This window comes from Cnephaeus nilssonii (assembly GCF_951640355.1).
Source record: "Cnephaeus nilssonii genome assembly, chromosome: 4".
Classification (NCBI taxonomy): Eukaryota; Metazoa; Chordata; class Mammalia; order Chiroptera; family Vespertilionidae; genus Cnephaeus; species Cnephaeus nilssonii.
Window position 1 is genome coordinate 95,983,161 of NC_137075.1, and position 27,911 is coordinate 96,011,071.

Genomic DNA, 27,911 nt, shown 5'->3' on the forward strand with positions numbered 1-27,911 from the left:
CTGGAAACTGTGTTCCTCTGTGGGCTGGCCTGGCTCGGAGGTGTTTGAAATGGCTATTACAGATTCCCATTGGCTTGGGTATGTTGCAGAGAGAAATGAGAACATCTTTCCGGTGGAGAACCAGATTTTCCTCTTTTTAAAATAACTCCGTTTCCGCAAGATCCACGTGTTTACCCTCTGAGTTATTTTGAAAGGCTCCGTTATTTCTTCTTTTTCAGACCGGAATGGAAATGCCGAAAGAAGGACTAGGTGGAAGATGCCTGAGTTTGCGCTCTGGGCGACTTTCGGGCTCACTCGGGTGTGATGGCGAAGGCAGAGGCGCTCGGCCATCCGACCGTTTTCTGTGGTCTAAGCTTCCACTCCGTGTCCAGGAGATGACTGGGCTCCGATTCCGGTTAACTTCTTGGGAGTCCAGAACACTTAGTTGAAGCTTGTTTACAAAATGCAAAGCACCTGGGTGGCCAAGGCGGAGGCTCCTGTATTTTTTTTTTTTTTCCCAAATCGCTCCCAAAAGAGAGCGATGGGGCAATAATGCAGATCAAAATCTCAGCTCTTAGAGCTGACCTGATGCTTTCAATGTGGGGATTCTTCTGCATCGTCATTTCTGCTTGTGTTTCTCCTGTTTATGCCATTCTAAGGCTCTGCTCCTCTTTCTCTCTCCCCCGCCCCAGCCCCCACCTTTCCATCTGCCTAGACACATCTCCTGCTCCCTCAAACCCGAGTCCTCCCCCCATTTTCCGGTGTCTTAGTCTTATTTGTGGTCTTATTAGGCGGGCAATGGGTGCGTGGGTGGGAGGCAGCTTTCCTCGCTGTTTCATTTAAATGTAGCGTGGGTGGGTGGGTTCCTGACACAATTCCTCCCGCACACGCCAAACAGTTTAAAAAAAAACCCAAAAAACTAGAGTGTGGAGGAGCCGAGAGTTCCACATGTTCAATGTGCCGCTAGCAAAGGAAAACGCACGGACGGGGACAGCGTGGCGGGGGTGTTTGAAATAAAGGGAGAAAACTCAACTTCGCTGGCAACTTCAATACATCTGGTAACTGGAGGCAAAAAAAAAATAGATTCCGAGGGCTGGGTTTGGTCCGGATGAAACGCTAGGGCTCCTTCCCAGGCCGGAGTCTGGGGCTGGAAGCCTGCCCCTGGCGCCTTGCCACGCGAGTGCCCCCAGACAGCAACACGCCCACGGCAAACGCACGTGAACAAAGCTCTCGCCTCGGGAGCCGCCGCCTGCGGTTTCCTCCTTGAATCCAGCTTCTCCCGGGAGCCCAGGGCGCACACAGGGTTAAGTCAGTTCCCTCCCCCGCCCCGTCGGAGGGAGGGGAAGGGAGGGGGAGGAAAGCAGCCTAGTGTCTCCGGCGGCTGGGTTACCTTGTAGTTAGTTGTACGTTCGAAACCTGTCGCCGTCACTTTCGAGTTTGGCATCTCCCATTGTCGCCGCAGAGGAAGGAGCGCTCCCAGACCGCAGCGGTGGCCGCAATCTGCGCGCCGAGGCTCCGACATCTCCGGGCGCGTCTCGTCTCGGCTCCGAGGTCCCGGGTAACGAGCTGCAGCGAGGCGACAGCTCCGCGCCGGCCGCCGTGTCCACCCAGCCCCGGAACCAGGTTGGCAGTTCTCAACGATGGGCAGGAGGGACCTTGGCGGCGACCCCTAAAACAATACCATGCCCCGGGAGCCCCGCTGCTGCCGCGCCAGCTTCTTTCCTTTCCATCTCCCCGACCCGGTCGGATTCGGATGAGCCCGCGGCCAGGAGACGCGGACACCAGGTAAAGGGGCTGCGGTGCCAGGTGGAGTTTCCAGTAACCGCCGGGACTGCCACTCCGCGGGCACCACGCGGTCTCTTTGCGGGGGGGGGGGGAGGGATTCTTTTTTAACCAGCGGGGGTGTGGGGGTGTGGGGGGGGATTTGGCTGGTTAGCGGGTGGGTGGGATGTTTCAGTCTCTTATCTTTCATCCAGAGAGAAAATAGACTGCTTAACTTGCCCCCGACTTTAGGGAGATCTGTGTTCAGGTCGAGCCCACCTCCTCCAAGGAGTTTTCAAACTGAGCTCTGAGTCAAAACGTAAATGTGCTTGCCTGCTGGGAGCCTCATCCTAAATTGGGGTTCCAGAGCCACTAAAACTTGCCGGAATCCAGCCTCTCACTTGCCCAGAATGAATCTGTTAACTTCTAGCAGCAACGTCCCCCGACGCCCCCACCTTTGCGCCCGCTCCATCTGTTGTTAATGTCACCAGCCTTATTATCAAGAGCTGGCGCCTAAAGCCACCAGCACGCCCCCTGCCCGCAATCCGGTATCTATTAGTGGCTAAAAAGATGGGTGGGGGGGGGGGGGGAGGCGGTTTGCTAGTTCCCTTTTCTTCGAGTTGAGGAGGTGGTTCCTTTGACCAAAACCGAGTCTTTCTCCAGATCTCCTGGTCTTCAGTGGCCTGGCACTGAGCTGGAACCAGCGCATCCTCTGCGCGCCAGCGGCGGCCAGGAAGGCGCGGGTAGCTTGCCAGGCTGAACCCGAATGCGTTCTCTGACCGGGTGGGTGGGACGCGGGGAGGGGGCGGATACCTGCCCCCTGGGCGCTGAGTCCAGGGGAAAGGCGAAGGTGAGGAGGGCCGGGGCTGAACCTCATCGACTACCAGCCAGCCCCCGCCAAGGCTTGGACCCGGCTAGAAAGAACTTAAGGCGGTGCTGACTAGATCTCTGCTTTCAGCACCGGCTCGGTCACTTCTCTTTTGTAATTAGTGCAAGATCAAGGTTGCCAGTTAAAGTCCGGACACTAACCGGGGAAAGGAAGTATGGGGAAGCGGGTGACTGGGGCGGGCTGAACCCACACAAACTCCTGAAGCGTTTAGAGCTCCCTCCGGACCCGACCGGCGGAAGCCGCTGGTGGAGGCGGAGGCCACTGCTGGTGTGGTCGCTCCTGGCACCTCCTGGCAAGATGGCACTCAGTGTCTGTTCTAGTTCAATGAACTCCCCCAGCCATGCCCCTCCTCCTCCTCCTCCTCCGGACATTAGTCACACACTGAGTTTGGGGAGAAGAGCGGCTCGGTATAAGTCAGGCTAAAAATTCTCCTTAGCCACCTTTGCAAAACGCAACAAGAGCAGCGATTAGCGGGCACGAACCCGGGTGGTGTGTGCTTAGGTGCCAGCGTGCGTCTCGGGCGTGCGTCTGGGTGGATCTGTGCGTGGCTTGTGCTTGGGAGGCAAAGCGGGCATTTTTCCAAGTCGTCTTAACACAGTTTAGGCGCTCAAATACGTGAAGGCGGTAGACCCAACGGGGATGCGAAGGAAATAAAAACAATTGGCAAAGTGGTGCCAAGTGACTCAGGCTGTGAACGGAGGACAGGGAAATCATCCCGACTAGGTCGCGGCCACCGCTTCTGCCCAAACTCTTCTGCGACGCTCGCTGAGAGGCTCCCTAGGGAGTTGGTCCCGAGCCAGGTTCAAGCTCATGGGTGCCTCTGGCCTGGCCCCACCGACGGCGGGGCGCGCGTCGGAGCGCAGCCCAGCGGTTGGCGCGAGCTCGCTCTCCCTCTTCCGTTCAGATTCTGCCTCTCTACAGACTTGTTAGAACATGACAGCAACTTACCGGAGGCCGGAGCAGCGGCGATGAAATGAGAGGGGGGAACCAGAACCCCCTTTCCCACCCCAAGAAAGAGAAGTGGCACCTGGTGTTCTTCTATTACTCTCTAACCTTTCCCGAGAGATTGCGAGCGGATACGTTGCCTGCTTACAAATCAGGCTTCGTTAGCTGTCAAGCCCCGTTTCCTAAATCTTTGAGGCCGAATGTGTTTGTCCCTTGTAATCTACGGGCAAAGTGAACAACGCTCTTTCCAGCGGCCAAGGTGAAGGAAGAAAATGGGGTGTTGAGGATATCCATATTTCATTTTGGATTATATTACCCATTTTGGATTATATTACCAATTAAAGTTATTGAAGAAGGTCCGGGATCAGGGAACGATTGATGAGGTGTAGGGGGGGGGGGGGGTAGGGGCAAATCACCAAGATTGCTTGCATTTGACATAACGCCATTTTGGTTGAGAGACTTGTAATATTTTTACCCTCTAATCTGTCGTTTCCATCATTTCTCGGCGTCTAAGTAATAGACCCTCTGGCTTGGAAATACAACGCCCAGCGGGCAGGGTGGGGGGGATTGACGTTCCGCGTTCGGGTGGTGGCACGATCCCGAACAGTTGGGGGGCAGGTGGGATGGTGCAGGGCAGAGAGAGAGAGAGAGAGAGAGGAGAAGGAGGCGTGCTTGGTCACAGTGGCATCCTGGGGTTCGCCTGGCGCTCTGCAACTCTCTTCAGGGAGGACAGGGTTAAGAGCTTAGTCTTTGCCTCTTGGAAAGCTTTGGGTTGCGGCCGCGCCTCCCAAGCATTCTTTAAACCAGAAATGTGGGAGGGACTTCGAGAGGGAGGGAGGAGGGAGGGAGGAGGGAGGGAGGGAAGGCAAGACGGCTCCAGGAGGGGAGCGCGCCAGAGAGCTGGGGACGGGGGAGAGGAGGGGCGCGGGAGCGGCGGAGGCGATCCCGTGAATTCATTACTGTAAACATCTCCCGGGGGTGTCCGGAGGGGTGGGTGTGGGGGCCGCCGCGCCTACAAAGCCCGGCCGCGCCGGATCCAGGCAGCAGTGAGGTCGGAGCAGCCTCCAGCCCCACGCGGGACCGGCGCGGCACTCGGAGAGAGCCACGCGCAGCGCCCCACGCTGGGGTCCGCGCAGTCGGCACCCGGGCGTCGGAGGCCCGCCCTCCCGGCTCTCCAGACGCCCCCCCCCCGGGGTCCTCCTTCTCCGAGGATCCCCCGACCCTACGGGGCTGCTAATCACCGCCTTCTCCGCTCGCCCTCTTTCTTTCGGGACCGGTGGGCTGGGCTGAGGCGGAGAGGGGGAGGCGGAGGAGCCGAGGAGGCGGGGGCCCGGCGGCCGGAGCCCAGAGAAAGTGGCATGCCCGAGCCCTGCAGGCGGAGGTGGCGGAGGACGGGGGAAGACGATGCCGCGGCTCGGTAGGGGAGAAAGGCGAGAGCTAGCGAGGCGAGCGGGGCTCCCGGGCGCCAGCCGGCTGCGGGGACGCTCGAGCCGCTCTCTGAGGCTCCGGCCTCCGCATCCCCGCGCCCCGACGCTGCGGGCGACAGGGCCGGGCTCCCGCAGCCGCCACGGTCGTCGCCGCCTCCAGCCGGAGGACCGGGCAAAAGTTTGGATCTGGGGGAGGACGCGGCGCTGAGCGGGATTACCAGCAGGCCAAACGGATACCTCGCAAACCTCTGCAGGTAACGGGCACCCCCAACCCTCTCTCCCCGCGTCCCCCCGCTGGGCGCCGGCTCCCTCCCAGCGCCTTTTCTGTCGCTCGCCAGGTCTGGCTGAAAGTAAGTGGGAGGCGAAGTTCAAGATCCCATCCCGGGCGTGGGCACCTGGCGCCGGAGGATCGACAGTCACCTTAGAGGGCCCGTGGCGCTTCTTGGCGTCCGGGGGGGCAGCTGTGTAGCGAGGCGAGTCTCCCCTGGGAATGGATCCGGAACCGCGGCTCCAGCTGGTGCCCGATCTTAGAGCTCCTGGGGAATTTAGAATGTGGTGGGTAGAGAGGCTTCCCTTCAATCAAGGGAAATGATGGATGGATCTCACTCACTCCCACCTTGACCCTCTCCCTCTCGTTTAGCGTATTAGACACAAGAGCCCATTCGCATTCCCCCACCGCGCTTAGCTGGTGCAGGAAAGCAAATTGGGGGTGGGGGGTGGTGAGGGGGCTGGGTGAAAATTTCCAGGAAGGGGGGACATTTATCCTTCCCCCTTTTGACATCCTGGAGCGGGAGGGGGGCGGGGGGGGGCTTTCCTCCTATCATTCAGCTTACGGCATCATAAAACTGGAACTTTAGAAGTCACATTTGGATTGAAGGGCGAGATGAAACACTAACCACTGGTGATGTGATTTGGAATGCGCGTGTGTGCTGGTGTGTGTGTGTGTGGGGGGGTGGTGAATGGTGGTGTTGCAGAGAGGTTTTGATTTTTCCTTGGCGGCCTGATGCGTCCTAGTGCTGGGGTGTGTGTGTGCGGGGTGCGGGGCGGGCGGGGGGGGGGCGCTGAGTGGTCGCGAGTGTGCACTGAGGAGGGGGCAGCTGAGAGACGTCCGGAACCGCAGCCTCACTTAGGCTGAGAACATAGCTCTGCCTTTCACTCTGAGAGCGAAAGGATTCCAGCCCCGGGTTCCCCAACGTCCCCTCGCCCTCTCCCCCAGTCGAGTTTTGAGTTTCCAAGCGGCTCAAGGTTTGCCCTGCTCTCGTGTTTTTTTGTGTTTTTTTTTTTGTATTAGGATCATTATTAACTCACCTGGAAACTCATGATGCCTTCTCTTATAAATGGAAATCAGTCTCCAAGAGCTTTTTATTAATTTTAGTGGAGGGACTCCCCTGGTAAAGCTTACAGTAAGCTAATCAAGGGCAAGGCACAAATCCGTGTAAATGCTAGCCCAGGAGTGCAAGGTGCTGATGAGATTTCTTTACATGCTGCATTTGCTATGCAAAGCCTCTTCCAAATGGGATCTATTGCTCCCCGCTCAGCTGGGAGGCTCTTTCATCACACAGGGAGCTTTGGGGCATGTCCACCGGCTCTTGGGCTTATTGCTAAATTTATTATGTCTAACTTCTCCCAGCCCACAGCGAATAGGAAGGCTAGCTTCCATATCGGGGAGATATTGTCCGTGTGACCTTACTACATCTCCAGGGAAAGGATCCCCCAAACATGAGGTGAATAGAATGCAGCTTGGCATTTGTCCAGGGATATATCTGGTGGCTGCAGTAGGCATGTAAAAATTCAGTTCAGCATCTAAAGTGTTAGAACTGGACTTTAAAAAAAAATCGCTAAGCAACATGCGCCAGATCCATAAGATAACAGGCCACTGTATTAGAAGAGAATACATCCTCGGGTAATGCATGCACCATGAAAAGTTGCTCATTTCCCCACAATGTTACTGCTCTCCAGAACACACTTTTCTTCCTCCCCCTGCTCAAAAGCCCCAAACAGGATAGGGTTAAGCCATTTAAGGGTTTCTAACAACCACAGATGTCAGTGCAACACCACACTGTCATGTTGAGTTGCAAATATCTGACTGGAGGGGGCTGGAGATGAAATTTCAAACAGGATTCCATGTCTGTGACAGTGGACACAAGGCATTGTAGAAAAGAACTGGGCTAGCTGTACTGGAGCAGAACCTATTACAAAACTAGCATGGAAGAATGCCCCCCCCCCTTTTTTTTAATGCCCCTCTTAACACTTCACTAGTTTCACAAATTTCAGGGACTGCTTTAGACAGAAGAAAGTAGATTCCCAAGTGACACCACGCTGGATGCCTTGGTGTTAGTTCCCAAGACAGTCATGGTTTTTTCTGTATGCTGGGGTTCAGATGATGTGATCTTATCCGAGTTTGACTTGGCCCGGCTGGATCTAATTGGAAGCTCCTCTGATGCCTATTCCATTTATATTCTGGCCTGCTGGAGAGTTTGATTTAGGATGTAGACAGAGCTTCTTAAAGCAACCTTACATCTTCCCAGTTTGAAGCCGTGGTTTCAAGAAAGGCTCAAGTATGTGCGAGTCCAGAAGCCTTAAAACTGTAGGGACTCCGGGTGAACCTCTGATCCAGTTTGAGTCTTCAGCTTTGTGTTCTGCGAGGAAGAATTGCCGCTTCTAAGATCAGCAGTGTCTGAAGTTAAAAAGCAAGCCAAGGTGCCAGGGGCTCTTAGTTTTGCTCTCTCTCTCTCTGTTTCAAAGATTCCAAAAAGGTCAAGGTGATGTCATTTTATTTTCCATTCAGGTCAGACCTTCCTGGATAATCATCTTCTGGTATTTTTACTTTAATTTCAATGCACGTTCATTTTTCACTAGATTACTCTAATAACTTTGTGGTTACTGCCACAGTGATTCAAATTCAGTCCATTAGTGACCTCTGTCTGTGAGATGTGAATACTCATTGTTTTTCTTCCTTCTCATCAGAATCTACAGATTCTGTGCTGGGGAGAAAACCCACAGCTCTTGTAGTTCTTTCCAGATATTCAGATTTTCAAACTTGATTTTTCTAATACAGAGTTCAGTGCAAGTAATGCTATTTAACAACAGCAATAAAAACGTTACAGGGTAATCGGCTACTAAACAGCTCTTCTATGGAGCATTGACAATATGATCAACATAAATAGAACAGCAGTGTTATCCACTGCCAATAAAGGGGTTGTACAGTCAGGTAGACTAATGTTTTGAGACTCACAAAGCTGCTAGATGTCAGTGGAATTTTATTGCCCCTGAGTGCTTACATAACAAGGGAAACTTGATTCAAGCCCAGAACATGTATGTGGTGACTAGATTTCATAGTAGCAGTGTGTGTATGTCTTTAAATTCAGCTGTGAACTTATGGTAAGATCAAGGGCGAGTCAGGTGTGAGAAGGGTGTCTATAAACAGATGGTATTTTAAGGAGACCTTCAAAATCTGATTCCGAATCCAGCTTTGTCTTCTCAGGGTTTTCAAGTTGAAATTTCAGTTGGAGTTGATTATTCTAATGGTAATGGAAGACAAAGTTTGCTGAATTTCTTAGGAGGGCGGATACCATTATCAGACATTTTCCAGATGGTTTTTGATGTAGTGGTATTTGGGGATATGGGATTTTAAGGAGTTTTTTTTTTTTTTTTTTTCTCTTTTCTTTTCCCTTGGGCAGGTTTTGTGCAAAAGACATTTTTAAAGGGCCAATTATTATTATTAAAGTTAAACAATCATTATACCACCCCAGCCAGCTTTCTTTTTCTCCACCCTCCAAATTGCTTTGGTTATTTTAAATTATTTTTTTTTTCTAAAAACTATATGTTGGAGATTGGAGTAAGTTATCAGTATTTTTTTCTTTCTTTACTTTTTTCCAGCAATGTGAGCTCCAATTAAGTATCTGTGTAGAGGAAAACACACACACACTCACATACATATACATCAAGAACCATTTTAAGACAGAGATTCTTTTCAAGGCTTTAAAATATGTTCCTTTTTAAAGAACTATGACACAAATATTGTAATAAAAATATCCTGTGTTCCGATGAATACAGAGACTTATTTCAGCCGCATGGAACAGTAAAACACTGTATTAGCAAAATAATCAGTGGTATTTTCAGTACATGGTCAAAATCTGTTAGAACCTTCATGGCTTTTTTTTTTTTTTTTTTTAACCCCTTTGGCGACTTTCGCATCTACTGGTCTTTTTTGGTTTTCTTTGATTTCTTCTACTGTGGGTCTTTGAAGTGATTCAAAATTCAACAGTAGCTACTTCTTTAGGGAAATTCATCATGTTATGTTCAGGATTCCAGAAGAGTTAATGATGCAGAAAAAGTCCTGTAAAACATCTTTTTAAAAGAAGTCCTTCTCTTGCAGGCTTCCCACTCACTGGCCTCCTGCACCATTTGCAGTGAATTGGAACTCCGTTATTTATTTATTTTTCAAATACCACCTCTAACTTAATTTAACGTGGGATGTGTTCTGCAGAAGCATGCAGCACCATGTGTCCCGAGTCGCCTGAACAAAGCAGTGTCATTTTTGCAGATCTGTAATAAGGGAAGGTTAAAGAAAATATCCTTGCATAATTTGGGAAGTCAAAAGGCCACATTCATGGTTCAAACACTCTGGTCAGTTATTCCACTGGTAATAAGAACACACATTTTCTGGAAGGTTAGTGGTTAAAGTCCTGAGGCTTTTTTTTTTTTTTTTAAGCATTCACAAAATAAATAAATATCTGGTATTTCTAGCCATTAGCCGCTCATTAAAACTGAGCTGTTTTTCTCACTTTCTTCCCTGGTTGCTTTTAAGAGAATGTGCAAGAAACTTGGCAAAAGGTCCCCTTTCCCCCCAGGTCACAGGTCATGCGTTATATATTTCAGTTCTCTTTATTAGAGCTTTCAAGACACAGATAAAAGAATCTTCTATTTGAACCATTTAAGAACCTTAGGGCTTTGGATTTCAACCCATCGAAAAATATCAGGTACCAAAGTTCATAGATGCTATTAGGCCTCAGAACACTGAAACCTGTTTCAACAGTGGCTCCTAAAATTGGTTCACAAATTTATTGCCCATGGAAGTCACCAGAGGTCATGTGGCTGAATGGAAAACATTAGACTCATATCAGTCCAGAAATAGGTCCACGTGTTGGTGTCACTCTTAGCCTCAGCTGCCTACGGGCATCACTTTCATGAAATCCAGTGTCAAAATAGCCTCTGGGATAGTTTCCTCTCCCACTTTGCTCAAGAGTTAGGACTCTCGGTTATTTTGGAGAAGGAACTAATGCAGAAAATAGTAATATTCCTCATAGATATTAGATAAAGAGGAAGTGAAAGATAGGAGAGTAAATTGCCTAAGCATTTGGCATAGAGGTTCCAGGAAATTCTGTGTAGGCCTTGAGGAATGAAACTGATTTTAAAACACATTCATACCTAGCATTTATGAACCTCCTCTCTTGCATTTTCCAATTCTCACATAGAGGATATCATTTACTCCTCATCATTGCCTCTGGGAATTGGTATGAGAAAGCCCTACTCACCTAGCTTCTCATTGGGTAATTGGAGCCAGAAAGAGGTTGAAGGCTACCTAAGGCTATGGAGAGTTCTTGAAACCATTTGACATTATACAAAATGATGGACATTACATTTTATTACGTGGAAGTTTCCTTTTTACCCCCCAAAATGATCAGAGTTGGATTTTTTTTTTATTAAAAGAGTAAAAAAAAATACAGCAATGCTATAAATATTTAGATTTAAACAGTAGGATTTCACCCTCTCCAACGTGATATAAGATGCAAGTTTGCCTGTTCTGGAGGGGGATAATTTTATGATGTAGGCATTGTGACTTGGGACCTTAATTGAGCAATGGGAATGAGCAATGGGAAGGTTGTTTTTGGGGAAAGAAAGGATGTATTTCTATAATGAAAACTCGCATTCTCATGTCAGCACTCTCCTTTCTACATTTATGACCTTGGACGGATCACTCAATCTCTTGGAGACTTAATTTCCTCTCTGCGGAGTTCAACAGGGTTGTTCCAGGGTCGGATAAGATTAATGTGTGTGAAAATACCTTGATAACAGTACAGTTTTATATTCCCATAAAGAGGCATTATTCAAATTGATACCATTTATCACTTCATGACTGTCATGTGCTAGGGATAATTCCAGGTTTAATATAAATAAAATGGTAACCAAGGCAGAGGGCCCTGCCCTCCAGGAGCTTTGTTTCTGGGTTCTATGGGACACCACCCAGCTGGTAAAGTGTGGATGGCCCTCTTCATCACTTCTTCCATTCATTTAATGGTACGTTGTCTCCTTTTTAGAGTTGGCTCCACTTTGATACAAGTCTTCTTTTCAAGGATCAAGGGTAAATGGGGTGAGTTGGGTGCCAGGGCCAAACTCTCCTCTCCTGACAGCTTGGCTTGACGTTGGACACTGAATTTATCACAAATGGATTCCACTGAAGATCTTTTGGGAAGAAACCATCAACATTCCCTGAAATAAAGTCATTTCCCCTTCTGTCTGGGTTTATACTTTAGCCATTCAAGTTACCTTTAGCAAAAACACAGTCGTTAATAGGATATGTGATGATTTTTAAGACTTGTTTTGCAATATGAGGCAGGTTAGGGCACAAGACTGTCTTTTCAGGAGTTTGGCAGACCTCTTGGGCCCATTCCCAATAAATGGAAAGCCTTGATTTATTCTGACACGGACATAATCTCCAAAGCTTGGCCTTCTTTTGACTTTGTTAGTGTCACAAAACTTTTGTGGGACATTCTTTACAATTTATTTCTTCATATTAGGTTCAGTTGTTATTTTTATAATTGTCCAACCTGAGACACTTTTAAATTTAAATGTTCTGTGAGTGCCTGTGTTGGTTTTATTTCCCTAATTTGTATACAGGTAGGCCTTTGTCAAGGTTAATTTTTAATAGTTTAAGGTTGCTTAATTGAAGCCTGCAGAAAACACTCCCCAGTGAAGTGTGTATTTATGAAATATGTGATTAGGGTCATGATTCTTGGTCAGAAGGAATGTTTCTATCAGCGATTTGAATGTATGACAGCCTCTATCTGACAATTTTCTTTTCGGTTTCTAATTTGTGTTTGCCAGAGTTCTGATACTTGTTTTTTTTTGTTTTTTTTTTTTAAGTTGATTAGTATTTTAGTAGTGCATTGTAAACTATCTGGCCACAGCACTATATTTTAACATGACAAATTACTTTCACAGAATCTGAATACCTTTTGTTCTGGCAGTGCTGAATGATAGAATAATGATATTTGAAGAAGGAAAATGGTTACTACTACTCTGAAGAGTTCTGCTAATAAAACAAGATGAATCTGTAGGTATGTGTGTGGGGAGTTAGTGTGTGCGTGTGCGCATCTTTGAAATGCACACACAAATCTAAGTCTTAGATGCTAAGGGGAGGGCGGACTGTTATACCCTTCAGCTAGGTGGTGCTCATTTCGCCCATATGTCCCTAATATAATGGAGTAATGAGATAACTCCAGTTATTTTTAATTGGAGATGTTCTTTTCCACATGGGTCCTAGGGAAACTCTAAATAAAGAAAAGCACAAAATGCAGTGAGGGAATATGTTTTTGTGTGGCTGTCTCAGTAATCATGAAGGAGATAATATTCTTGTAGAGGCAGAAGGCATACAATAGATGATGAAGAAAGCTTTTTCATTCATTTAGAAGTTGATTTTTAGCACGTACTATGTCCCGGCTTAAAGAAAGACTGGAGAAACAAACAGGTAATGTAGAATCCATCCATTTGAGTCTACCCAGGTTGGTGAGGAGAGAGGGAGACACAAAACCTAATTCCATTGCAGTTTTATACATGATTGAAAACAGCGCAGTCAATCCCAATAAATGTGCCAGGAATACATGAGCATTACATTTGGAAAGGGATAGCTGGCTGTTGTTAATTTTGTAAACTTGGGAAAAATTTTTATTTATTTATTATTTTTTATTATTTTTAATATATATATTTTTTTGTATTTCAGAGAGGAAGGGAGAGGGAGAGGGAGAGACATCAATGATGAGAGATAATCATGGAGCAGCTGCCTCCTGCACACCCAAACTGGGGATCTAGCCTGCATCCCAGGCATGTGCCCTGATTGGGAATTGAACTGTGACCTGGTTCATAGGTTGATGCTCAACTACTGAGCCATGCCGGCCGGACAACAGTAGGCGTTTTTGAAAGCATTGCCTTTGGCATTTAAGGGGTGCTTCTCCATGCACCCCCACTCATCTCCATGCACTCTTCCGCAGGTGACCCACACATGCCACTTTGCTGCAAGTTCTGATCTAGACTGTGACACTAGGCACAGTGAGATGTGGTTATTATGTCTTTGCTACTGTTCAGAGATATTTATCAGAATGGATGCTAAACACTTTCTTCACACAATTCATCTCATACATGACTCTTGGCAGAGTCATAAAAATATTTTATTGTAGAAGATTAACATGTAAATTGTTATTATGTTTCTATAATTCTTATTCTGTACTTAGATCAAGATGATACCTGGCTTGTTTAATGATAGATGCTTTGGGGTTATCAGTTCAGTATGAAAATATTTGTTTCAGAAAATAATTTTCAATGAATTTATGTAAAGGAGCTTTTTACTGCTTGTATGGCAGATACATCTGAACAAATTCAGTGCTCAGCACTGGTAACGATACATAATGCTGGGGTTATTTTTTATTATTATAATTCCATGTGTATATAATATAATTTTCTCATTCTACTCACCAATTGAAATTTTTTATTGACTTGATGAATCTGTAAATTTATTAATGTAGAAAGTTTAACAAGATGTTAGGTATGCCCCAGACCACCAATTCTGTAAGCACAAAAGCTTTTTCTGATAAAAATCGCATAATATAATTAATCCAATTGGAGCAAACAGAAACAGTCGCTAGAGTGCATTTTGTAAATTGTTAACATCTTAGTAAGTAGCTTCAGAACCAACATTTCCCCCAACATAAAACAATAAGACCTTGTTTTGTTTCTCTGGAACAGTAAGAGAGATTAAAATTCTTTGGAAAATGATTTAAAATGTTTTTCCCCAAATAGGTAAGGAACAAGTCCAGTAGTGCTGACAGCAATGGAATTTAAAACTCTGTTCTAATAATCTCTGAGTCCCGAAGGAATGCAAGACATACATCCGTTCAAGTCATGCCCTTGTAACTGGGGATTTGACCAAGGTTGGTCCTTCACCGCATGCCAGGCACCATGCTAAGTTTCCTGTCAGGCCTTTGGGATAATTCTTTCAAAGGAGAACTCATTCCTGATCACCAAGAAATCTGATGGGTTGGCCCAAGTTGTTCTTGCCAAACTTAACTCATCCATCCTAACTAATGGGAGGAAGTGGTTAAAAATACAGGTTCCTGAGCTCTAGGCCTGAAGATTCTGACTTTAAATCTTATGATCAACCCTAGATTCAATAAGTGAATGGGAATGTGGATGCTGAAAATCTCAGGATTGACCACTGACGTAGATGATTTTTAGAAAATTTTTTTCTGATCCAGAATTTCCATGCTTTTATAATCATCTGGTTTCCAGTCACTTGTGAATTTCTGAGAGTATTTTTGCTGTGTATTTTGCCACATAGGAGATATTTCTAGATTTAACCCAATTCTCCTAGGAAAGAACCTTCAGAGGGGACAAACATCAGAGCTGACTTCGCCCTTGGTAGCCACGGCCTTTTGTATGGTCTTTCCATCATCCATCAGTATCTCCTAAACTATTGTACTGGCCACATTGTTCTTGGTGTCCCTAGAGTTAATTTCTAAAAAAGACAAATTTTAGAAATTACCTTATTTCCTGTCCACCTATACAAAGTCCATCCAAACTTATCATAACATGTGAGATCTATGACACTCTGATGTCAATCCTTCACTCAGGCCTCATTCTCAGGCACCTGTCCTGTGTATACATGTTCCAAGGACAGTAAAGCATATTCTTCTTCATATTTAGCATTCCCTAGGTTGTTTAGCCTTTGTGTAGAACATTACTTGCTTACTCTCCATTTGGCAGACTCTTTTCCTTTAAGATCTCATGAATGTCACCTTCCCTCCTGGTCAAAATTAATAATTTCCCTTCTCTGGGCTTCTACAGCATTTTGTTTGTACTTTTATTAGTTCCCTGTTTGTGTTGTATTGCACTGTTTGTGTTCACATGTCCGTCTTTCCCATTAGATTCCAAGAACCGTGGCTCATTTATTCTGTCTCCCCAGTGTGCACAATAGTGCCCAGTGCAGCAGGTTCTGCACAGATGTAATTGAGTGAATAATTGTGTTGGCCAATCCTGGAAGACAAGGAGATTCATAATCTAGTGATAGGGAGTGCTTCCTCAGAAGTGCTTTTGTCTTCCCATATCGGGGGGAAAAATAGACACCCTCCACCTTTCTACCTCACTCTAAGCAGGTTTGTCAGGCACATGCCTGCCGCTTAACCCAACCCAGATCAGTGTCAAGCCCTCCAAACCACCCATGAGGCAATTCAGATGCCACACTGGAAGATCTGTTTAAAGAAGGAATCATTTTGCTGGGTGATCTTTCCTGGCACCAAGTAAAGCCACTGGTTAAGTAGATATTCATGCGGATGTGATTTACATAGAATGAGACATTCACCTCATCACATTAACTTTGTGTATCTTGGCATGATTAAAGAGAGCCTAGGACTTGTGAAAAATGGATGCGGTTCTTTTTTTTCTTTCTTTTGCTCTGTGTTTTTATTTTCTTTATTTTATCCTAGGCACATTATTTCCTGATGGAGATATCTGAGGAGCCAGGGCCCCTCAGAGAGGAGAAAAGAAAGCTAGAAATGATAACTCCCTAATGACTGTCTCCACAAAGCAGGATTCTCCTTAGTCTTTATGATTTGACATTGACTACAGCAAAGATCATGCGAAGTTTCAGTCAATTGTAAACTTTTAGGGTTTCATGTGATCCTGATGGTGACAGAGTTGGACTTTAATTCCTTCTTGCTCACCAAAAGAACATTCTAATACCACCTTGCCACTTTCATGGTAGATTATCAATGATGGACAGAGGTGATTTACATTCATGCGGGGCAGGGGGAGGGGGGGTGGGAGGGATGTGCACCTGTAAGTATACTCTTCGCCTCTTCTTTCAGCAAAATTTTCACTGGCAAAAAAGAGTAGATTATGGTGAAACATATTTTGATATGCCCCTACTTTAACCCTTTGTGCCCTCTGAACTGTCTATATGTTGGCAACTCTTTCCATGCCAATAGGAAACACATGGAGTAACATATAAGATGATTTTGATAAGTGACTATGCTTTAGTACTGGAGACTTACAGCACAACCCCAGAAGGTCTTATTATGATAATTTATAGGAATGTTTAGAAACAGTGTCTCCCAATTCTTGAATCATACTGAGTATCAGCAAGGCCACATTTGCATCCAGAAGGAATAATAATAATAATAATTGTCATTAAATTAATGATATTGATCATAGATAAGGTTTATGTAGAGTACTATTTATGCAGTTTATGTATATTATCACATTTAAATATTCACAAAAGCCTATAAAGTAGGCTTTAATTTTTTTAATATTTAATTTTAAATATTCACAAAAAGCCTATAAAGTAGAATTTAATTTTTTTAAAATTTAAATTCTTTATTGTTTAAAGTATTACATAAATCTTTTTTTTCTCCATTGACCTCTCCCCAACCGCCCTCACCCCCAGCACATGCCCTCCTCCCTTCCCCCAAGTTTGTGTCCATTGTTTAAAAGCATGCATACAAGTAACCCCATTTTACACACAGGGAAACTAAAGTGGAGAAAATTGCCTGAGGTTGCTTATCTCATTTTGTAGCTATTGTTAATTATCTTTATAGGATAGGTGAGCACTGGCTAATTTCCAAAATCAACTCTAAATTTATTTTCTCACGTCCTAAAATCAAATTCAGAGTGATTGCTCACTGTCCATGCATAAGCTGTGGTCCAGCATTTTATACTGACTTTTTGAGGGGTAATAATCTAAAAAGTCATGATTTGCTCTTCGCCATTTCAGAACGAAAAATATTCTTGGGTCTCTCAATTTAGTTATGTAAAATGAGAAGCAAGAAGAACTACAATTTTCAAAATAAAGTGTGACTGACAACTTTTCAGCATGTTTTCAGTATTAACGAAAGCTGTGGATAAATGCCTAATGATTGAGGCAAGCATTTATTGTAGAGAACACTTGCATTTTTTGCCTTTACCCTTTTACCAGCACTACTAATAAAAAGTTAAATGGATGGATTTGAGATGCACCTATTTTTCCCTGTGGAGGTGATAATGGACAATGGAATGGCCAGAGGTCAGATAATAACATAAAGCGAATGGCCTCTGTGAGCCTGGAAATAATGGAGAATTGGCTGTGTTATAAATAGGTCAGATTCTCTTCTTTTCTAAATCTGTATAGTTGCTCAGGCAGTAGACTTTATTGGGTGAAAAAATGACCCATAGATGGGCTGGAGAAGGATGTTGTTCCACATTGATAATTCAAAAAGAAGCACAGTATGTGCCCGTGAGTCTTTACTCTGTTGAATTTGATTTTTGACCATCACTCCCTTTTCCCACTTTCTGTTGATGCATTCATCCCTGTATGTGTCAAGGTTGTATTTTATGAATTCAGAGATTATAACTGAGGTCCTCCAATTATTGGTCTTTTCTAGTTCCATGTAAATATTATCGATACTGTCCAAATTAAGTGATTTATTTCTTAGTTCCTTCATTTCCCCCGAGGCAGCTAGACCGTGGCTATTGTTATTTCTACATCTTTTTGTCACCGTTTGCCCATGATCTGTCATGAGGCAACTGTGGATGGGGTGGCATAAGATTACTGCTGATGTAGGTCAGTCTTGGTGGGCTCACTGATGTGGTTGTTTATGAAAGCAGGCTCTGCCCAGGTGTGGTAGCAGTTTGGGGAATGGCTCCATAGCCAGCCAGCTCCAAGACCACATGAAAAAACCAGCTCTGTTTGGCCCTCAGGTGAATTCTGTGGTGCATCTGTCTATGACAGTGGGAATCTAGCTGAATTGGGTGGAACCAAAACATTTGCTCTCTGCCATTTGCAAGGGAGACGTGATCAGGCCACGTGGAAGAAACCTACACACGCCAGTGTCACTCTTACTGGAAATGGCTGCCTGGTTTGCCTGGACCACATGCATCTGAAGGACCATTGTTACCCAGTGTTACTCTTCCCTCTCTACTCTGAATACTGAACTCGCTTGAATTTTCGGTTGGGCTCCAGTGTTGGTATGAGGTAATTATTTCTAACCAGGTCCCATTCTGCTTATATTTCTCAAATAAATATGCTGTCTGGAACTACCACTTTGAGTCATGTTGATTACTCTCTCGCATTCATTTTCAGCTGTTCTATTCCTCGATTTATGCCTCTTTAAAAAATTCTGTTCTTGCCCTTTAAAGTTGGTTCTGTTGAATCCATGGTAGTTAAGCCCATGTGTGGTTTCCCACCTCTGACCTTCACACAATAGTTCCATTCCTCTTCCCTAGTCCTGTGCTGATGAGATTACTCTCCATAATTTACAGGGTCAAGTCTGAACTTCTTAGCTGGACACTCAAGGCCTTCCCTTCTATGGCTTTTCCTAATCTCCCCACCTGAAAGTTAATCTCCTCTTAGGAACTAAATTTAGGATGTGTCCTTACTTTTACCTTTGTAGTGGCCCAAAGATGGTGTAACATGGTACCAAATACTTTGTCTCCACTGTCTGTGAGCTCATTTAGGGCAAAAGCCATGCCCAATACATGTCCCAGGAGCTAAACTGAACTCCTGGATCTGACCCCAACCTCCCCCTATGAAACATACATACTAGCACAAATCTGTGTCTCCTCTCTATACTACCTCCCACCTGATTTTAAATATTGAGCAAATGAACATTAACAAAGTTTGCACAAACAACTCATGTATTTGCATTGTAGAGTTGCCTGATAGAAGCTCCCTTTGTTTCCCTCTGTGGAATCCTGTGTGGAAGCAGCGTGCCCTGGCTTTGAAAACAGGAAGGTGGAACATTCCAACAGCATCATGAGCCCTCTGTTTATATTTGTAAAACCTGTAGTCTTTCCAGGCCTTGAGGCAAGAGCAAACAGAAATAATCACAGGCATTAGAACTTGATTATGTTGAATTGGATTCTTGTAACTGAGGCTTGATAGCAAGAATTAGTGGTTTGATAGAGAGAGATGCTTGCAGTATTGCAAAACCATTGACTCTGGCTTGTTGGAATCTTGGGAGACATCTGGATGTTTTCAAAAATACAACAATCATTTGCTTTTTATCATCTCCATAACAGTCTTCCTTTAAAAGGGGATCTGCAGGAAGATGCAGAGTGGGGGAGATGTAAGTCCAAGGGGTTTGGATTCAGACGGACCGGATTTGTTCTGCCTCCACAAGCCAGGGTAACTTAAGCATGTTTCTTCGTCTTTTTTTGTCTGCTTCCTCAAGTTCTAAATAGAGGAAAAGTAATACGCATCTCATAGCATCGCTGTGACGAATAGATTAGGTGATGCCCGCCACACATCAAGTACTCGAACGCATTGGCTCCTTTCCTCTTTTCCCTCCAAATTGAAATAATATGAATGCTGTGGTTTATAAATGGCAGTTTTTTCTCCTGCAGGTAGAAGGCAGTTCTATAAAACTATGTCACTATTTCTCTAAAGGAGCTCTCTGTAGAGCCATGGTGACTTTTGCCCGATTACTCCATACCAACATTTATTTCTGGGGGCCAGAAGAGGATTGGCTACCCCAGAAAGAGTCGTCACTCTGTCTCAATTAGGACACTCACTGTTGAAGAACTCTTACAATCATTTCTCTTCCTAGGGGAAAAAAAAAGGCAATCTTTCCAGAAGTCCCCTCAAAAAACAGTGGGTATCATGGATCATTAGAAAAGCATTATCCAAAGAAAGTGCTCTTAAAAACAACTTATCACCAGGCACAAGGGAATTTTTTTCTACAAAAATTTAGCTTGTCACTTATAAACATGAAAATTGCAACGCTCATGATATATTCTACGGGGACAATGCTGTGAGCGTTTCCACTAGGTGAAATTCTCAAGTAAGAGCTTCTAAGGATGAGCATTTACTCTGAGAGAACCCTAGGGAATGTCTGTTAGGAACCAGGTGAACAATAAGCAAAAGCCATTACAAAGGGGAGCAAAAAGGCAAATCCAGTAAATCCTTTTAATGCAGAGCACATAGTGGAAAAAATGAAGTGATATGAGCCACATTTCATTTAGCATGAATGACGGATGTAATTATAATTGGCTAATGAGTATTTTTTTCTTTTTCTGCATAATATTAGTGTCATTGAAAGTGATGAAGGTGTTTTGCATATCAAAACCCCCAGTCATGCACAATTATATTTATGGGCTTCTTTTCTGGTAAAAAGTCAGTGTTGTTTTATCCTTAATCTAGATTTCAGTTTAAGGCTTATCCATAGTCTGGAAACACAATGTTGTAAGATAATGAAATATATATATCTGTAAAAAAGAAGGATCTCTTACTCTTTGAGACAGCATGGAGGGGACCTGGAGAGTATTATGCTAAGTGAAATAAGTCAATCAGAGAAAGACAAGTATCACATGATCTCACTCATATGTGGAATCTAATGAACAAAATAAACTGATGAACAAAATAGATGCAGACACATGGAAGCATGCAACAGACTGAGAATCCTCAAAGGGAATGAGGGGGTGAGGAGGGAGGGTGAGGAGGGAAGAGATCAACCAAAGAACTTATATGCATATATGCATAACCCATGGACACAGACAATAGTGGGGTGAAGGCTGGGGAGGGGATTACTGGAGTAGGGAAGAGGGGGAAAATGGGGGAAAAAGGGGGACATCTGTAATACTATCAACAATAAAGATAAATACAATAAAATAACAATAAGAAACCCCTTAACACATTTTTATGTTAAAAGTAAATATATTTTCCCCAAAAAGGAAGGATATATAGAACATTATTTTTCCTCCTTTAACAGACAGATATTAGAGATTCCCCTTGATTATATTTTTCTTTGTGTGGAAATATTGATCTTGTATTAAATACTTTGGAAATCTAGAATGGTTTTCATGGGGAAATTGTAACATTGCCATCATTAGCAATTTTTAAAAGAACAAAGAAAATAATCTGTATGGTTTAGCTTAAATTTGGTCCTTACGATAGGCATGCAAAACAAGCTGGGTTTTCTTGCTCCTTCCTTCTTCATGGTTCTGTATTTCTAAGTAATTAATAGAATTTTTATGAAAATATTTAGCAAATAGAAAATGGGTATTCAGATAATTCGTTGTCTTTAAGTGATGGAGAGACTTGTAAATAATGAAATCTAGAGAGACATTCCTATTTTAACTTGTAGTTGGGTTTGATTCTGACTCCTAACAAGAAAGATGAAGGGATTTAAACTTGAAGTCCCTTTATCTTCTGTCTTCAAAATTCAGAGCACGTTCTTGGTGGAGGAGTGATAGTTGGCTTTTGTGGAATGTGAACAGAAACATTAGGTTATAACTGAAATGCTATAAACAATGGGGTTGTTTGGAAAATTGGGAAGTGACAGTTGGGGAGAAGCTTAAGAAGTGCACAGGCATGCCACTTGTAGAAATAACCTTTCAGAATCTCCTTTTCTGCTTATATTATCTCTTACCCTTCTCCAAATGACATTTATAGGGGCTTAATTTAAAATAAGGAAATGTTTCCTTTTTTTCTTGTCACTCCATGATTTTACTCTAAAGCCCACGTGATAGCAATAGAGTCCACTTGTTTGGTTTAATGGGAAAGGATGGAGGGGTTGGTACCTTGTGTTCATGGGTACACCCACACATGATTCCAAGTAAATGGAATCTCAAGGACTACATGGTTGTTCGGTGCTGGAATGAGGTGGAACTGAGTTTGAATCCCAGCTCTGTTGTTATCTAACTGTGAAACTTTGGGGAAATTATACATTTTATCAAACTCTTCTGTAAAATGAGATATTAATCTCTTACAGAGTTCTTATAAAGATGAAGGAAAATAACTTGTGGAAGATATTATACATAACATGATCTTAGTTCATTATTATTGGTTTTATGTATGTTTGGTTAATTACCACTGAATTCTAAATTCTTTAATCAGTGGATGGATGAATGCATGCATGCATGGATAAATGCATGGCATGGGTAAATATGTATAGTGATTCTGCCCTAAAATACAGAAAAGATTTAGTTTATTTAAGATTTCAATAGAGCCTAATGGAATAACTGAATATCTAATATAATTATTGCCAGAGAGAAAACATAGTATGAAGTGAGAAACTGAAGATGGGAACCATTTTTCATAATAATTCTTTCCATTTCTGTAACTACTGTTTCTATTAATTTTTATTTGGGGTATATAATTTTACTTTCTGATAATAAGCAGGACATGTGCAATTATTCCTATCTCATAGATTCCAAGAGAGGAAAATGAAATGCTGAAGGTCATGTACCTTTCTGTTTTGTGGAGCTACGTACTACATAGTCATCTTATTAATAACTAGAGTCCCGGTGCATGAATTCATGCACGGGTGGGGTCTGGCTGGTCTGCCCTGATAGGGTCTCATCAGGCTGGGCTGGCCGGGGGGTAAGGGCTGTGGGTGGTTGGCTGGCTGGCCCCACCCCTGATCAAGGTGGAGGAGGCTGATTGGGGGCAGAGCTGGCTGGGGAGAGGGGCCGTGGCTGGCAGTGGGGAGAAGCCGTGGGCCATTGGCTGGCCAGCCCCACCACCTGGTCAAACTACTGGTCAAACTCCCAGTCAAGGGGATAATTTGCATATTAGCCTTTTATTATATAGGATTGATGCCATGAATTGAATTGGACAAGCAGTATGGGATACTCAAAAGCTCTGTGGGTTGCTGCACAGAAGGTCTGAGTTCTAGTTTTTGTGCTAACTCTAAAAATCTTTGATTTCTGTCAAATTACTCAACATTCTTGAACCTTAGTTTTTTTTATCTGGTCAAGACTGAGCATTTCTAGTAATTCTTGAATGATTAAGATCAAGGGAACTAGCATTAGTGGTTAGGTGCTTGGCTCTGGATTCTGTCTGCTTGGGCTTTAGCTGCCTTCACAGCTTCACAATTCTTAATCTCTAGAAGCCTCACTTTTCTCATCTGTGCAGTGGGGAGAGTAAAATCAAAACCTCCTTAATGAGTTGCAATGAGGATTAAGTGAAGTGATACTTGTGGGGCATTTGTCATAGTACCTGGGTCAGTTAAGTGCTCAATGAATATTAACAAGTCTTCCAACATGGCTTATTCAAAAATAGGTGTCACTGATGTTCTCAGAAAGCAATAGACATTAATGTGTTCCTGTAATACTGACCCAACAGCCTAAGTCATGGCCTTCAAAGCTACCAAGGGAAGATGATCACAGAAGAACATCCCACAGACCTCTTCAAAGAGAGATATGGTTCCTCTAAGTCCCTATAGGAGCTCAGCAAATGCTGAGTAATGATAATATTAATGATTCTGTTGTAGATGGCATGGAGTTTCCTGGTATAAACAAGTAAGGCAAGGAGATCTTTGGCTTATTGGCAGGATTTAGAAGGCTGATTGGGAAACCTTTGATATGAAGGAGCTATTCCAGAAATCCTTCCAAGAGGCCTAAACTACTCTAACTAATGAGTCTTGTTGCACATACACTGAGTGGCCAGATTATTATGATCTCTGAACACATAATAATCTGGCCACTCAGTGTGTGTGTGTGTGTGTGTGTGTGTGTGTGTGTGTGTGTGTATTAGAGGCCCAGTGCATGAATTCGTGCATGGGTCTGGCCAGCCTGGCCAGGGGGAGGGGACATGGGTGGTTGGCCCGCCTGCCTGCTGGTCAAACTCCTGGTCGAGGAGACAATTTGCATATTAGCCTTTTATTATATAGGATATACACTGAGTGGCCAGATTATTATGTGTACAGAGATCATAATAATCTGGCCACTCAGTGTATATCTGATGCTCCTGTCACTGCATTAAGTTTCTGAAATATTTACCAGCCTAACCTCCAGGATCTAGTTTTAGAAGACTACAGGGGTAATGGTGTTTTTTTTGATGCATTGATTAGTATAGGACTCTCACATTAAATTTTAACTATGGGATTTTTGTAAATTCAAGATTTGCAGGCAAGCAGATACAGTAAATATGGCAGGGTATGCTTAGAGCAGCCACCTTTTACCTGTTGGCTCTTTTCTTTTGATTTGGGTAAGATTGTACAAGTATCTGCATTACTCATTGTTATGAAATGCACACCCACTCCTTTACTGCATTCAGACAGAGCCAAAGGATGCAATGGGTACTGCAGTGATAAAGGTTTAGTGGCCAAGAAACATGAAATTAGGACAGATGTGATGATAAAATCTTCTTAATTGAAAACAGAGTATTTAGTAGTGGTCAACTTTTAAATGGCTTGCCCCAATAATACACTTGTGCGCGTTCTCTCTCTCTCTCTCTCTCTCTCTCTCTCTCTCTCTCTCTCTCTCTCACACACACACACACACACACACACCTCTGTCTCTGTCTCTGTCTCTATCTATCTCTACCTCTCTCTTCTTCCTCCTCCAGGGGGGCTATGCCACTAGGATCATCTGAGGGTCATTTCTCCTCATTGAATACCTTGGGACCATGATCTTCTAATTCATAATTTTAGCCTCAGATTCCAGCACTGATCAGGTATAGAGTAGGGATTCAATGAATATTTGTGGAAAGAAGTAGTGAGAGAGAGCGAGAGAGAGCAGGAGGAAAGGGAAGATGGAAGGAGATGGAAAAAGGGAAGGAAGGTTTCAGGTTACCTCCAATAGGTGATTGTAAATAGTTTTGTTGTGGGGGTGGTGGTTCTGCATTGTAATTTTGGGAGAGGACAGAGCCTTTTTGTCCTAATTGAAGGAATAGCCTAACAGATGAGGTTTGAAGTGCATTAAAACTCACTCAGCTCTGCCTATGCGTTTGACACAGTGGTCCAGATGACTATAAAACCAGAATAGACTCAATTTTGTATTCATTAACTTATAGGGTAGGTCGGATACCTTTCAAAAGTGATTTTGAGAGTTTAAATTGGAAAGAAAATCTCATCAGGAATAGAAAGCCAAGCCTCCCTTCTCTTTTTAGTCTCATATAGAAGAAAGGGGAAAACGTTTTTCTTTATTCTTTTCAAAGAGCTTAACTGATTAAAGGGTTTCACTATGCTCTGTAGGACACCACATATATTTAAGTAAAAACGCTTCATCATTGGGCCAGCAATCCACAAGTATTTATCGAAGTCCCAAATGCCAGAAAGTTCTAAGTGCTAGTTTAGCGGCCTTCCCGAGGGGCTTAATAAACTGTCATCTTGCAAAAAGACATCGTAGAAGATAAACACTTGACATTGAGTGATCATAGGCTGCCAATGGCCTCCTTACAGAGGCGAGGTATTATGCATTCATTTCCTGACATATTAGTGCACCTAAGAAATGCAGCCGGAATGTACAACATTCTTTTTTTTTTTTGAAGCTTGCCAGTGACATACAAATGACTCTGAGGTCCTATCTGACCACTTGTGTGTGGTTTGAATACTTATTTTGAATCCTCCACCCCATTTCTTAACTGGTACCTGGTGATTCAGTTGAAGATGACAACACAGTCAACTCATCTTATAGACCGGAGATTCCCTCCCTCCTGAAATTGTGCTATTTCTACTCGAACTATTATTTGTAAAATTTAACTTATGGTCTTTGAGCTAACCAATTAGCATTATGTATACGGATATGGTGTTTACTTCAATGAATGCTTGCGACCCTTTAGCCATTTCTTTCTCAATGGAAAAATAGAGAGTTACTGCCATGGATTTCAATGAATTTGGACTGTTTCATGGAACAGTTCGGTATCACTGCAGGATGACCTTTAACCTTTTGCACTCGGATGTCGAGATTAAAATTACTCTTTGAATGTATCAATAGTTTGAAATATAAAAAAATCCAAATAAATAAGTTTGCATGAAAAGAAACTCCAGTTTTTTATTCTACTGCCGCGCTTTGTAAAATCTGGGGTATTTAAAAAATTAAATCCCGAGTAGAATAAAGGAATCGAGAAAAAAGCAAGCGCGTGCAAAGGGTTAAGATCTGATTCTGAGGTCCCCATTTCCTGAGGTGGTTTACCGCCCTGCAGAGTCAGAGGTGGCCCTCTGTGCCATGCCAGCTCATACCACTCACCCCTTGGGTATACATCACGCCCCACAGAAGGCTCCGATGTGGATTAAAGACCTATAACATCATCTAATAATGCCTCTCTAATGGAGATAGACATCATTCTGCTAATGCAATTTGCGCCCTTAGAGACTTGGCATGCAAGTTAGGAATTTGATTTTATTCCTTGTGTAAAAGCTATTTTCATTGAAAGGGAGAGTCGGAAAGTCTACAGGTGGCAAAGTATTCCAGGCTTTTCACATCAAATTGCATAGTAGATGGAGATGGCCCCCTAGTAGATGGCCCCCCTGATGTAAGGGGCCAAAGGAAATTAGCAGCCTCGATAATCCTGCTAATACCTTCAGAAATGACTCGTCTGTATGTCAGATTACGCCTAGACTCCTACAAAAATGCTATAGGTCAGCAATGTAACTATTTCTTCCCTACCTAAAATGGGTCGGGTAGGAATAGAAGAAAATGTGAAGAAAGCCAACTATCAAAACTAGAAAAAAAGATAACTGTTAATACTATGCTGCGGTAAAAAAGAAGGAATTCTTACAATTTGCAATAGCATGGATGGAGCTGGAGAGCATTATGCTAAGCAAAATAAGCCAGTCAGAGAAAGATAAATATCACATGATCTCACTAATTTATGGAATATGATGAACAACATAAAGTGATGAACAAAAACAGATTCAGAGACAGAGAAGCATTGATCAGACCATAAAACCTCAGAGGGAAGGTAGGGGAGGTTGGGGGTAAAGGGGAGAGGTCAACCAAAGGACTTGTATGCATGCATATAAGCCTAACCAATGGACACAGACACCAGGGGGGTGAGGGCATGAGTGGGGGTGGGAGTGAGGTGGGGGGGGCAATGGGAGGATAAGGACAAATATGTAGTTATACCTTAACCAATAAAGAAAAAAACACACCTTTTAACGATTACAGGAGGAGGTACACATTTGTATTTTCTAGCAGTGAAATATTAACCAAATATGGATGGAAGGCATATAATTAAGAAATTTACCATGAAGTTGCTAAATTCAGTTGTCTGAATATAGACATTTTGTACTTACATAAAACCGTCTGGAATATACAGATGGTTCACTTAAAATTAAATCAAAACAATAGTAATAAGGAGTGCTGTCTGGATGTTTAAATTTTAAAAAAAGTTTGGTATTTTAGAGACAATTGTATAGTTTTCATCGGTAGTATTTGTCTGTCTGAGACAATGCCCCATGGGGTCTGGCAAGGGATTTGTGCAAGGCACAGTACTTTCTTTGGGAGGAGCTTTATTTTAGATGTTTCCTTGTCTTTTTGAAACCAGGGTGGTACGGCCTCACATGCTGGTTATGGCTTTTCCTTACCTTTTGACAAGCTCTGTTCTGCATCCCAAATACCCTGCTTTCTTTCCCCAAATTTCATGGGCAAGTGGCGAAATTCATTTTTAGTAATTTCAAAAAGTTAGTGATAAAATTCTATTGATAAAAATGATTTTGCTTTCAAAATCGAATCAGAGCCTGAGCTTGGTCTGGGGGCCACACTTGTTCCTTGAGGATAACCCATTTTCAACCCAGTAGTGTTGCCTCTGCAGGGTTGCACCTGCACCCAGAGGCAGTCGTAGAAAATGGTTAAGCTCTTCCTGGAAGCAGACTCCTTGGGTTTAAACACCATCTCTCCTCGTACTCGGCTACCTTAGACAGGTTACTTGTCTCAGCCAT

The 27,911-nt window shown here is 43.6% G+C and overlaps 1 protein-coding gene across 2 annotated transcripts in view; it reads left to right on the plus strand.

Moving 5' to 3' along the window:
- The first annotated feature begins 902 nt into the window (after positions 1-902).
- The window catches only part of FLRT2 (fibronectin leucine rich transmembrane protein 2), a 99,125-nt gene continuing 72,116 nt past the window's right edge, over positions 903-27,911 (plus strand). The window contains exon 1 of one of the 2 annotated variants that reach the window (XM_079767619.1): positions 903-1,764. The gene's annotated coding sequence lies outside the window, so the exon portion shown is untranslated. Of the gene's footprint in view, positions 1,765-5,117; positions 5,256-27,911 lie in introns of those variants that run through there. The other variant, XM_079767620.1, reaches the window with a different exon arrangement.